The following is a 10,811-nucleotide window of genomic DNA, read 5'->3' as shown; positions in this document are numbered from 1 at the left end:
TGAACCCTAATATCTAAACCTCAATAGCTAAAACCTCAACATACGCTCGAAAAACACGATAATTGTTATATATTACTTCTTCAAGCATTTTCCTGCCAAAATAAAAACATTTATCACAAAGTGTCTCTACTAAATGTTCATATTTTCATCTCATCTGTAATGTTCGTGAACAAAGTTTTTTCAAAAAACGAAAAAAAAAAAAGTTTCATGATATCCAAATACCGGATCAACGCGTTCCAATTTTTTCTAGTTGAGACTAAAAACATATTTCAATAGAGACTAACACATGTTTGAATGTTTTATCAAATAGATTATACATATATACAAAAAGCTATCTGTACATATGTATAGAGCACAAATACGAATCCCGAATTTTATTGGTTTTCATGTATATGCTAGAGATCTCAAGCTGTTGATACAAAGCTGTTAAGTTTAAAGTTGTGAATACAAATCTGTATATCCTTCAGATGAGGTATTTGTTAATCTTTAACTTGCTAATATTTTTGTTTCATGATCGCAATAACTTATTTGTTGTTATTCAAATTCTATAAATTTGCTTTTTTTTATGATCATTATACACTTTTGTATAAATGAATGTTATTTGATGCAGTTGTTACTTTCAGGTGGTTGCTAGATGATGATAATGCAAGTGCATATAAGGTGTTTGATGAAATGTCTATTAGACGATTTACATGGTACGTTTTCTGATTGACCCTAAAAAACAACTGTATTTGGTACTCGATGGTTAGCTTATACTACTTTAATGGAGCCTCATGCACTGATAAAGTGTTTCGACCAAAAATATATTTGTTCTTTTGATTGTGGTGGCAGTTTTTCAACTTAAAGTTAATTGGATGTCCTTTAGGTTTATTCAGGAATCGTCAAATATAAAAGATGCTATCAATGTGAGATATATTACGTATACATATTTTATACATGTACGGTTTTAAAGGAAGCCTAGAAGAAGGGTTTGATGAAATGCTCAAGAGAAAAAATCTATTTAAATTGTAAATAATATAGCTTTTATTTAGAAAAGTAATTTTCCCATAGATATCTCATATAACAAAGCATATATCAAACTCTAGGATCGTGATATGAAAGGCAATTTCCTTGATGGTAACCCTACGAAAATCACATGCTTGAACAGTTGAACTAACTATTAAAACTTAAAGCAAGTAGTGCTTTTGAATTCAATTCTAATTGCTTAAACTTTAGGTTTTCAATTTGTTATTTGATTGTAGGCAATAAGAGTGTTTGGATCTATTGATGATGAAGATGATACATTTGGATGGAAAAGGTTTGTTTTCTATTTTGGTTAATTAGCTGTGTTTGCTTGCAAGGACAGGTGACGATAATGTGTCGATTTAGGTTGTTTATAATTCCTATAACGTTGGCTCAAACTAGTCAATTAGTTGTATTTATTAGTTATAATTTGAACACTGCAATTTGACTCATTTAGTTATAGTATAGCTAAAAAATAAAAATGTAGAGTGAGTGACAAATTTGTTAGTTACTTAATGACATATACAGAACTTCTTATTAGTTGTATATATGTTGACTGAAGTTAAATACAATATAAGGATTACAAATTTGTTTCTGCTGCTGATTACAACTGTTATAATTGATGTTGCTGCTACACATTGGATTTGGAATTGGATTTGCACTATGTGGATTTTGTTATGCTTACAGTAAAGAGGGCCGGGCCTGAGAATTTGGATGCACACTGCGAGATGGTCAATTATATGCCCCTATCAAAAATTTAAATAGCACAACACAATTCTTTTAACCTAGTTAAGCTAGACGACCCATCTATACGCCAATTTTTTTCAATAAACACAATATAGTTTTTTTTCTTCAGAGGCTCACAGCCACATACCCAACTCTATGCCTCTGTTAATGGCAGACAAAAAAAAAATGAAATTACAATTGTCTTTATTTGTTCTTTAATCTTGAGTTTTTATTGTGTATTTGTGTCTTGATTCTTGAAGAATGAAGATGAGCAGATAAAAATGGCCGCAACAAAAGAAAAAATCTAGTGATTACTTTGATAGAGGTTTAGGAAATCCACGAGTTTAAAGGCGTTTAGATGCCCAAAAGGTAGAATCAAGAATCAATTGTTTTTAGATGCTCAACCTTAGTTGCTTTAAATCCATTTATTATTATTTTTTTAAATCCATTTATTTATTATGGGCTTTTTTCCCAAATTTGTATAAAGGGTATATGTGAGCTAAAACTATGGATCAAAATGAGTCTGAAATTGGACTTATAAATTGTTACCTCTTATATGTTGTTGCCCGGTGCGGCCGCCCACCCCGCACGGTCTCATGCCCGACCCTAGGTAAAGTTTGTTAGAAAATCAAATTAAATTTAGCCATCACACGTGTTTGTTTACTAATATTGGTCATGTTATAATTTAATATTGTATATGGCATATGTCTTACTAATATGAGGGAAGATGGAAGAGATTAAATTCTTATTCAAGAATGGTGTGTCTACTGATTACAACCGATAACATACTTATAGTACAATAATTTACTGCGCAGTTAGGTGGAACAGTAATATCCGTGATTCACCAAATATATTGATTCACCAAATTTTACTTTATCAAAAGTGTCGGCCACTACACCATGACACTTGACTTATAACACTCCCCCTTGGACGACAATTTTGTTTCACTAGAGATCAACTACAAGTTACTGCCTCGTTAAAAACCTTGCTAAAGAAAAACTCACTGGGATAAAAACTTTAGCCAAGGGAAAGAGAGTGCAGCATAGAGTTGACTCCCCCTCAAGTAGACATCGCTGAGTCGTTACATCTTTTGATCTTGCCTCATGCCAATATTGTGAACATGTGTTCTGAAAAACAGTAGTTGACAGTGTTTTGGTATAAAGATCTGCATAGTTGTTGATTGAACGTATCTCATTTTAATCTGGTTGTCTTTTATAAGACCTTGAGTATATGAGAAGAATCTAGGAGGTATGTGTTTTGTTCAGTCACTTTTGATATATCCTTCTTTCATCTGTGCTATGCAAGCTGCATTATCTTCATAGATAGTTGTTGAACTTTTATCGCGTTCTAGTCCACAAGAATCAATAATGAGTTGTGTCATTGATCTTAACCATAAACATTCCCGGGTGGCTTCATGTAATGCAATCACTTCGGCATAATTTGATGATGTTGCAACAAGTGTTTGTTTTTGAGAACGCCATGATTTTGTGGTACCTCCATTTAGGAATACATATCGAGTTTGAGATTTATCTTTATGAGGATTTGATGAATGACCTGCATATACATAATCAACCAAATCTTGTTTTGAAGTGTTAGAATAAAATAATTTTAAATCGGCAGTTCCTCAAGGGTATCAAAATATGTGTTTGATCCCGTTCCATTGTCATTTGGTAGAAGTTGAGCTGAATCTTGCCAACAAATTAACTGCAAGAGAAATGTCAGGTCTTTGTACAATTTATAGGATACATAAGAACCTCAATTACGCTAAAATATGGAACTTCCGATCTGTTAAGATTTTCATGATCTTCGCAGGGATGAAATAGATCAGTGTCAATATTGAGTGATCTAACAACAATGAGTTTGTCTTTAAAAAAATGTTTTAAAATCTTTTCGGTATAAGTTGTTTGATGTACAAGTTAACCATTAGGCATATGCTCAATTTGCAATCCAAGGTAATACTTGGTTTTTTCAAGATCTTTCATTTCAAAATAATTCTTTAGAAGTTGAATGATTTCATAGATCTCTTTATTTGTTCATATGATGTTAGGAACATTGACATAAATAACTACGATATATATCCGATCATTTTTTCATAATAAAAACACATGTGCAAATAAGTTTATATGTATACACTTTTCTTATCAAGTAATCACTTAATCAGTTATACCACATACGTCCCAATTGTATAGACCCATATAAAAATATTTGTGATTTAATAGAATACATTCCCTTGGATTTTGCATTAGATGCTTATGATACCTTAAACCCTTCAGGTATATTCATGTATATCACTTATCAAGTGATCCATACAGATAAGTAGTTACAACTTCCATGAGATGCATTTAAGTAACTACCAGGTTGATTAAGTATCTAATAAGTAATTGTATCCTCCTGTAAGTTTTCCTCATAATTCATTTCCGGTCTTTGTGGAAAATCTTGAGTTATAAGTCTAGTTTTGCCTTGTAACTTCATTTGCACATTTCTTTTTCGGATAAAAATTCATTTGTATCTCATACGCTTCACATCTTTAAAAGTGATAACGATTGATCCGAAAACTTTTCTTTTATTGAGCGATTCTAATTCACCTCGTTTTGCTCCTTTCCATTGAGCTCAATCATGTCTATTTTGATATTCAGTGACAGATTTTAGTTCTAGATCATCATCTTTATTCATGATGTCATTATATGAAAAATTCTCATAAATATTTGTCATTCCGTTTCGGTTCCATTATATTGCATAATTTATTGCAATTTCTGTATTTATTATCAATATCCTCTGCAGAAGGAGTATTGATATTTGATTCTTCTTGAACACTTTATTTTACCTTATTATCAGCTAATTTTCCTTTTCTAGGATTTTTATCTTTGGAACCAATTGGTCTCCCACGTTTCTGGCGTGGCAAAGACTCATGAGTGACATTATTGCTAGCTTCTAGAATTTCAATTCTAGCTTAAGCATTTACTACTGGTATATATAATTTAGTCACTCCTTTTTGTATCTGTAAATGCATCGGGCAATTTATTTTGCAAGTTCTTGCATATTCATTATTTTTGAACTTTTATTTCGCATTCTTTTGTGCAATGATCAAGATACATTAATTTATGTTCACACCATGAAACATCTTTTTCTTTATTTTTCATTTTTTCCCAGAATCTAGTGAACAATGATAATCAATAAAACGTGCTGTTAAAACATCACTCGTTATAGGTTCAATATATCTTATAATTGAAGATGTTTCATATTTAATATATATATCCCCATCCTCCTTTGAGGACCCATTTTAGTGCGTTGTGGTTGTGTAACTAGAACATACACTGCACAATCAAATGTTCTAATGGTGGGAAATATTTGGCTCTCGGCCAAAATCAAGTTGTAGGGGAGAATATTTATGAGTTGCACTTTGTCTAATGTGAAATAATATCGCAGCATGTAAATTTGCATGTCCCCATATATATCACCTTGAATTCTTTCAAGAAACATTGGTGATTCTTTCTCAATGTGTTTTTCATTAATCACTATATGTACTTTTCATTAATCACCATATGTGCTTTTCATTAATCACCATATGTGCTTTTTCATTAATCACCATATGTGCTTTTCATTAATCACCATATGTGCTTTTTCATTAATCACCATATGCGCTTTTCATCATATATCCTTTTCACCATATGTGCTTTTAATCATATGTACTGCGCTTTTCATCATATGCGCTTTTTATCATATGCGCTGCGCTTTTCATCATATGCGCTTTTCATCATATGCGCTTTTTATCATATGCGCTTTTAATCATATGTAAGTCAATAGTTTCATCCAAAACCAAAATTAATAGTTTCAAACTATTATATCAAACGGAACATCAGTTGAATATAATTAATCTTAGATACATGAAACATGTGATCATCTTGTAACTATTTTTTATTCATATAATTATCATAATAAATACAATATTTTAAAACCTACTATTAAGATCCATAAAGTGGATGTATTATTAGAATAGATGATTATCTAAACAATCACCAAGTTACATACGATATAGTGCATATCCATCATCTATTTATCACCACCTAATCCACTTAATCATCACTTAAAGTAGATTAACCTTATTTGAAAGATAATAGCATAGTAACAACAATTTGATCCTATTCAATTTACAACATAGGCTGCTTAAATTATATGCTTATGATATATTAAACATAAGTGCACACCTTTGATATATATAATCACTATATTATAATCATACAGATACATATATCATGCTTCAAATTAAAATACACTATTATGATCTATATAATCATATTGGTGATATTCTTATTGATATCTTTATTAATATAATATTTTGTCCATATTAATAAGACAAGCACTATCCCCACAAGTGATATATGCTTTAAGTCGGCAACATATACTGATAAATGTTAAATTTATTATTTAATATGTTGTGACACCATTCAAATAGGTTCATGCATGATAAATTAATTATGTCCACATATTATATATTTAAATTTATTAAATGTGTCCTTATCATGATGAAATAATGCATAAAAGGCTAAAGTAAAGCATCAACAATTATCAATTATTCAATAGGATTAGGACGTATATCGTAGACAAGTCTATATATTTAAAGTTATTAAACGTGTCCTTATCATGATGAATAATGCATAAAAGGCTAAAGTAAAGCATTATCATCATCATATTTATTAAATATTGATCTTATACAATATATACCATATATTATATTCAGAAAAGCATCAAGATCTAAATTTAGTGAAATATATTCGATTAACACAAACTAGGAAAATCTATAGCAACAAAATCATAACCCTTTATTATTATTATTATTATTATTATTATTATTATTATTATTATTATTATTATTATTATTATTATTATTATTATTATTATTATTATTATTATTATTTTCTATATATATATATATATATATATTATTTTTTTTTGAATCAACATGGACTATATATTGGCTTAAATGATCTTTGTAACTCGTTTCATGATCACAATCATTTGTGTCACTTTATTATCATCATCACCATACAGCCCCACATCATCATGATTATATGTCATCATCATGAAATAAAGTTTGACTCGGTTCCTTTATGTTAGACTCGATGGCAACGGTTCATGGGGATATTTGGTTTAATTTTTTTTTTTAAACGTAATAACTTTTTGGTAGTGCATCTCCACTATTTCTTTTTTAATATCCCAAGTGGGGTTGATCTTTGAGTATGTGTCGGCCTAAGGAAAAGAAAAATGGCAACAACACTTTTGAAGTTTAAATAATCAAAATATTAGCTGATCATTTGATGTAACCCTTTGAACCAACTCCACTATCAAACCGAAAAGCACATTATATCCGTGATTTGGGTAGTGTAATGAGTGTGGGATTCTTTTTTAATTATTTAGGGATGGGGTCAGTATGCTACCCACTCAATCCATATAATACCATGTAAACAAAAGCCACTTGATCTATAATCTCTCTTGCATAATAAATCACAGGTTGTTTTTTTTAGTTCTCATCAGGAACACAAGAAATGGGTGGTGAATGGTGGTGATTCATTGTGATGGTGGCTGATAGTTTGTAAGTGTTTCATTTATATATGTGTAAGTAATCTATGTATATGTATCTTAATATTTCTGTTTTCTTTTCTTTTTCTCTCCTTGTCACACGATAGAAAAAGAGAGAAATTCAGTAGTCAACATCTAATACTCCTCGATTTACACTCACCAACTCCCCAATAATTACCATGGAGAATTATATTCTCTAAACACATAGTACGTTCGAACACACAACAATATTTTACTATCATATTCACATATTCACTTGTAATTAAATTTCTAAGTTTTAAGTTCTAAGTAAGTTTGTTCTACTACTATAATATTGTACGGGTATTTTTAATTCAAGTTTCAACCGTGTGAAGATATACAAGTGAAGAAGTAAAAATATAAGACTTTTAAAGCTACAAAGAAGACCCAGCGAGAGGTACAAGCAACAGAGCATGGGGTACAATGTGACGACCCGGAGATTTCCGACCAAATTTAAACTTGATCTGTATATGAAACCGACACGATAAGCAAAGATTATAATGTTGAATCTCAAAAACTTTTGAACTATTTTTCTTACATTCATTAAACCCCGATTGCTCACGACGATTCACGAACCACTAATTGTAATTAAATACATATATATATATATATTTGAATATATGAATATATAATAATAATTTGAAATATATATATATATATATATATATATATATATATATATATATATATATATATATATATATATATATATATTGATGTTATTAAAGTTATTATTCATTAGTAATATCATTAAAAAGTATTATTTGTATTATTATTAATATTATCTTTATTTCAAATTATTGTTATTATTACGTTTGTCATTAGTTTTATTTTTATCATTAATATTATTATTTTTATTATTATTAGTATGTTAGATTATTATAAATATAATTATAATTATTAATTATTAATATTATTATCATTATTACTTCTATTATTATTACTATTAGTTTCATTAATAAAATTAATATGAAATACTAATGTTTATATAATGAATATTATTTTGCTTCTTTATATAATAAATACACAAATAAATATATATACATATATAATGATATATAAGGATACAAATGCAGATATATACGTAATTACATATGCATATACGAAATACAAGTATGCATATATAAATATAAATACATAATATATATTATATATTTAGAAACACATTTTTATATATAAATACAGTATACAGATATATACATGATAATGCTAAAAATGAACACATATTTTATAGCATTATTCCTCAAGAAAGACAAGATTTTAGTTGCAATTGTTCTATTTACAAGTGATATTCGTTTAAATATTAAAAGGTGAAGACAAAAGATAGATTCGACAAATTGAAGACGCAAACGACCAAAAAGCTCAAAAGTACAAAATACAATCAAAGTGGTTCCAATTATTGATAAGAAACGTCTCAAAATTACAAGAATACAAGATTCAAAACGCAAAGTACAAGATATTAAATTGTACGCAAGGACGTTCGAAAATTCGGAAGCGGGACCAGAGTCAACTCTCAACGCTCGACGCAACGGACTAAAAATTATAAGTTAACTATGTATATAAATATAATATAATATATAATTAATTATATATATTATATATATATTATATTTATATATTAAAACTATCGGCAGACTAGGATCCAAACTTGTGTGAGCTGGGTTTACGAACTCCGCGACTTACGGAGTTTGTAGTGCAAAGGGACCGCGACTCGCGGAGATATCCTGGACAAAAATGCCTATAAAAGCTAACGCATTTTGATCGTTTTATATATCCTAATTCTATCTATCTCTCAAAAACGTATATATATATATATATATATATATATATATATATATATATATATATATATATATATATATATATATATATATTTTAATTTTAATTTTAAATCCTAATAATAGGGGTATGTTAGCGAATGTTGTAAGGGTGTAAGTCGAAATTCTGTCCGTGTAACGCTACGCTATTTTTAATCATTGTAAGTTATATTCAACCTTTTTAATTTAATGTCTCGTAGCTAAGTTATTATTATGCTTATTTAATACCGAAGTAATCATGATGTTGGGCTAATTACTAAAATTGGGTAATTGGGCTTTGTACCATAATTGGGGTTTGGACAAAAGAACGACACTTGTGGAAATTAGACTATGGGCTATTAATGGGCTTTATATTTGTTTAACTAAATGATAGTTTGTTAATTTTAATATAAAGATTTATAATTGGACGTACCTATAAATAACCATATACACTCGATCGGACACGATGGGCGGGGTATTTATATGTACAAATAATCGTTCATTTAACCGGACACGAGAATGGATTAATAGCTACTAGAATTATTAAAACAGGGGTGAAATTATGTACAAGGACACTTAGCATAATTGATAACAAAGTATTAAAACCTTGTTACAGTTTAAGTCCCCAATTAGTTGGAATATTTGACTTCGGGTATAAGGATAATTTGACGAGGATACTCGCACTTTATATTTATGACTGATGGACTGTTATAGACAAAACCCAGACGGACATATTGAATAATCCAGAACAAAGGACAATTAACCCATGGGCATAAAACTAAAATCAACATGTCAAACATCATGATTACGGAAGTTTAAATAAGCATAATTATTTTATTTCATATTTAATTTCCTTTATTTTATATTTAATTGCACTTCTAATTATCGCACTTTTATTTATTGTTATTGTATTTAATTGCACTTTTAATTATCGTACTTTTTAATTATCGCAATTTTATTTTATCGCACTTTTATTTATCGCAATTTCATTATCGTTATTTACTTTACGCTTTAAATTAAGTTATATTTATTTTTAATATTTTACATTAAGTTTTAACTGCGACTAAAGTTTTTAAAATTGACAAACCGGTCATTAAACGGTAAAAAAAACCCCCCTTTATAATAATAATATTACTTATATATATATTTGTATTTTTATAAATTAAAACTAATATAGCGTTAAGCTTTGTTTAAAAAGATTCCCTGTGGAACGAACCGGACTTACTAAAAACTACACTACTGTACGATTAGGTACACTGCCTATAAGTGTTGTAGCAAGGTTTAAGTATATCCATTCTATAAATAAATAAATATCTTGTGTAAAATTGTATCGTATTTAATAGTATTTAGTTGTAAAAATAAAGCTATTTCATATACACCTCTCGCACATCAATACAGATTTCATTTATATAGATATTTAAATATATAAATACATATACTACAAATAATGAACGTAATCAGTGCTCCATCGTTTTCAGTCTGTGGTGAATTGTCTTTCTGCCAATTAAGTCATACAATCAGTATTGGATTATAGGAAAGAAACCAAAAATCTGTTAACAATCGTACACACTTTTTATTTTTTTTCCTGACCTCGTTGTCTTATTAAGAAAACTAATACCACATTCACTACAGAACCTGTCGAACGATATTTGTGCATTTAAAATTTTAACCTCCGCGACTCGCGGGGTTTTC

At 29.0% G+C, this 10,811-nt stretch overlaps 1 long non-coding RNA gene across 1 annotated transcript; it reads left to right on the top strand.

Annotated features, from left to right (window-relative positions):
* Positions 1–265: 265 nt before the first annotated feature.
* Positions 266–1,639, top strand: LOC139892118 (uncharacterized). Its single transcript, XR_011773974.1, has 3 exons — positions 266–472; positions 624–695; positions 1,242–1,639. It is a non-coding gene; the product is annotated as an uncharacterized lncRNA (long non-coding RNA).
* The last annotated feature ends 9,172 nt before the right edge of the window (positions 1,640–10,811 follow it).

The sequence above is a fragment of the Rutidosis leptorrhynchoides genome, chromosome 2 (assembly GCF_046630445.1).
Source record: "Rutidosis leptorrhynchoides isolate AG116_Rl617_1_P2 chromosome 2, CSIRO_AGI_Rlap_v1, whole genome shotgun sequence".
Lineage (NCBI taxonomy): Eukaryota > Viridiplantae > Streptophyta > Magnoliopsida > Asterales > Asteraceae > Rutidosis > Rutidosis leptorrhynchoides.
The sequence above is the reverse complement of the archived record's forward strand: the minus strand, read 5'-3'. Positions and strand labels throughout refer to the sequence as shown.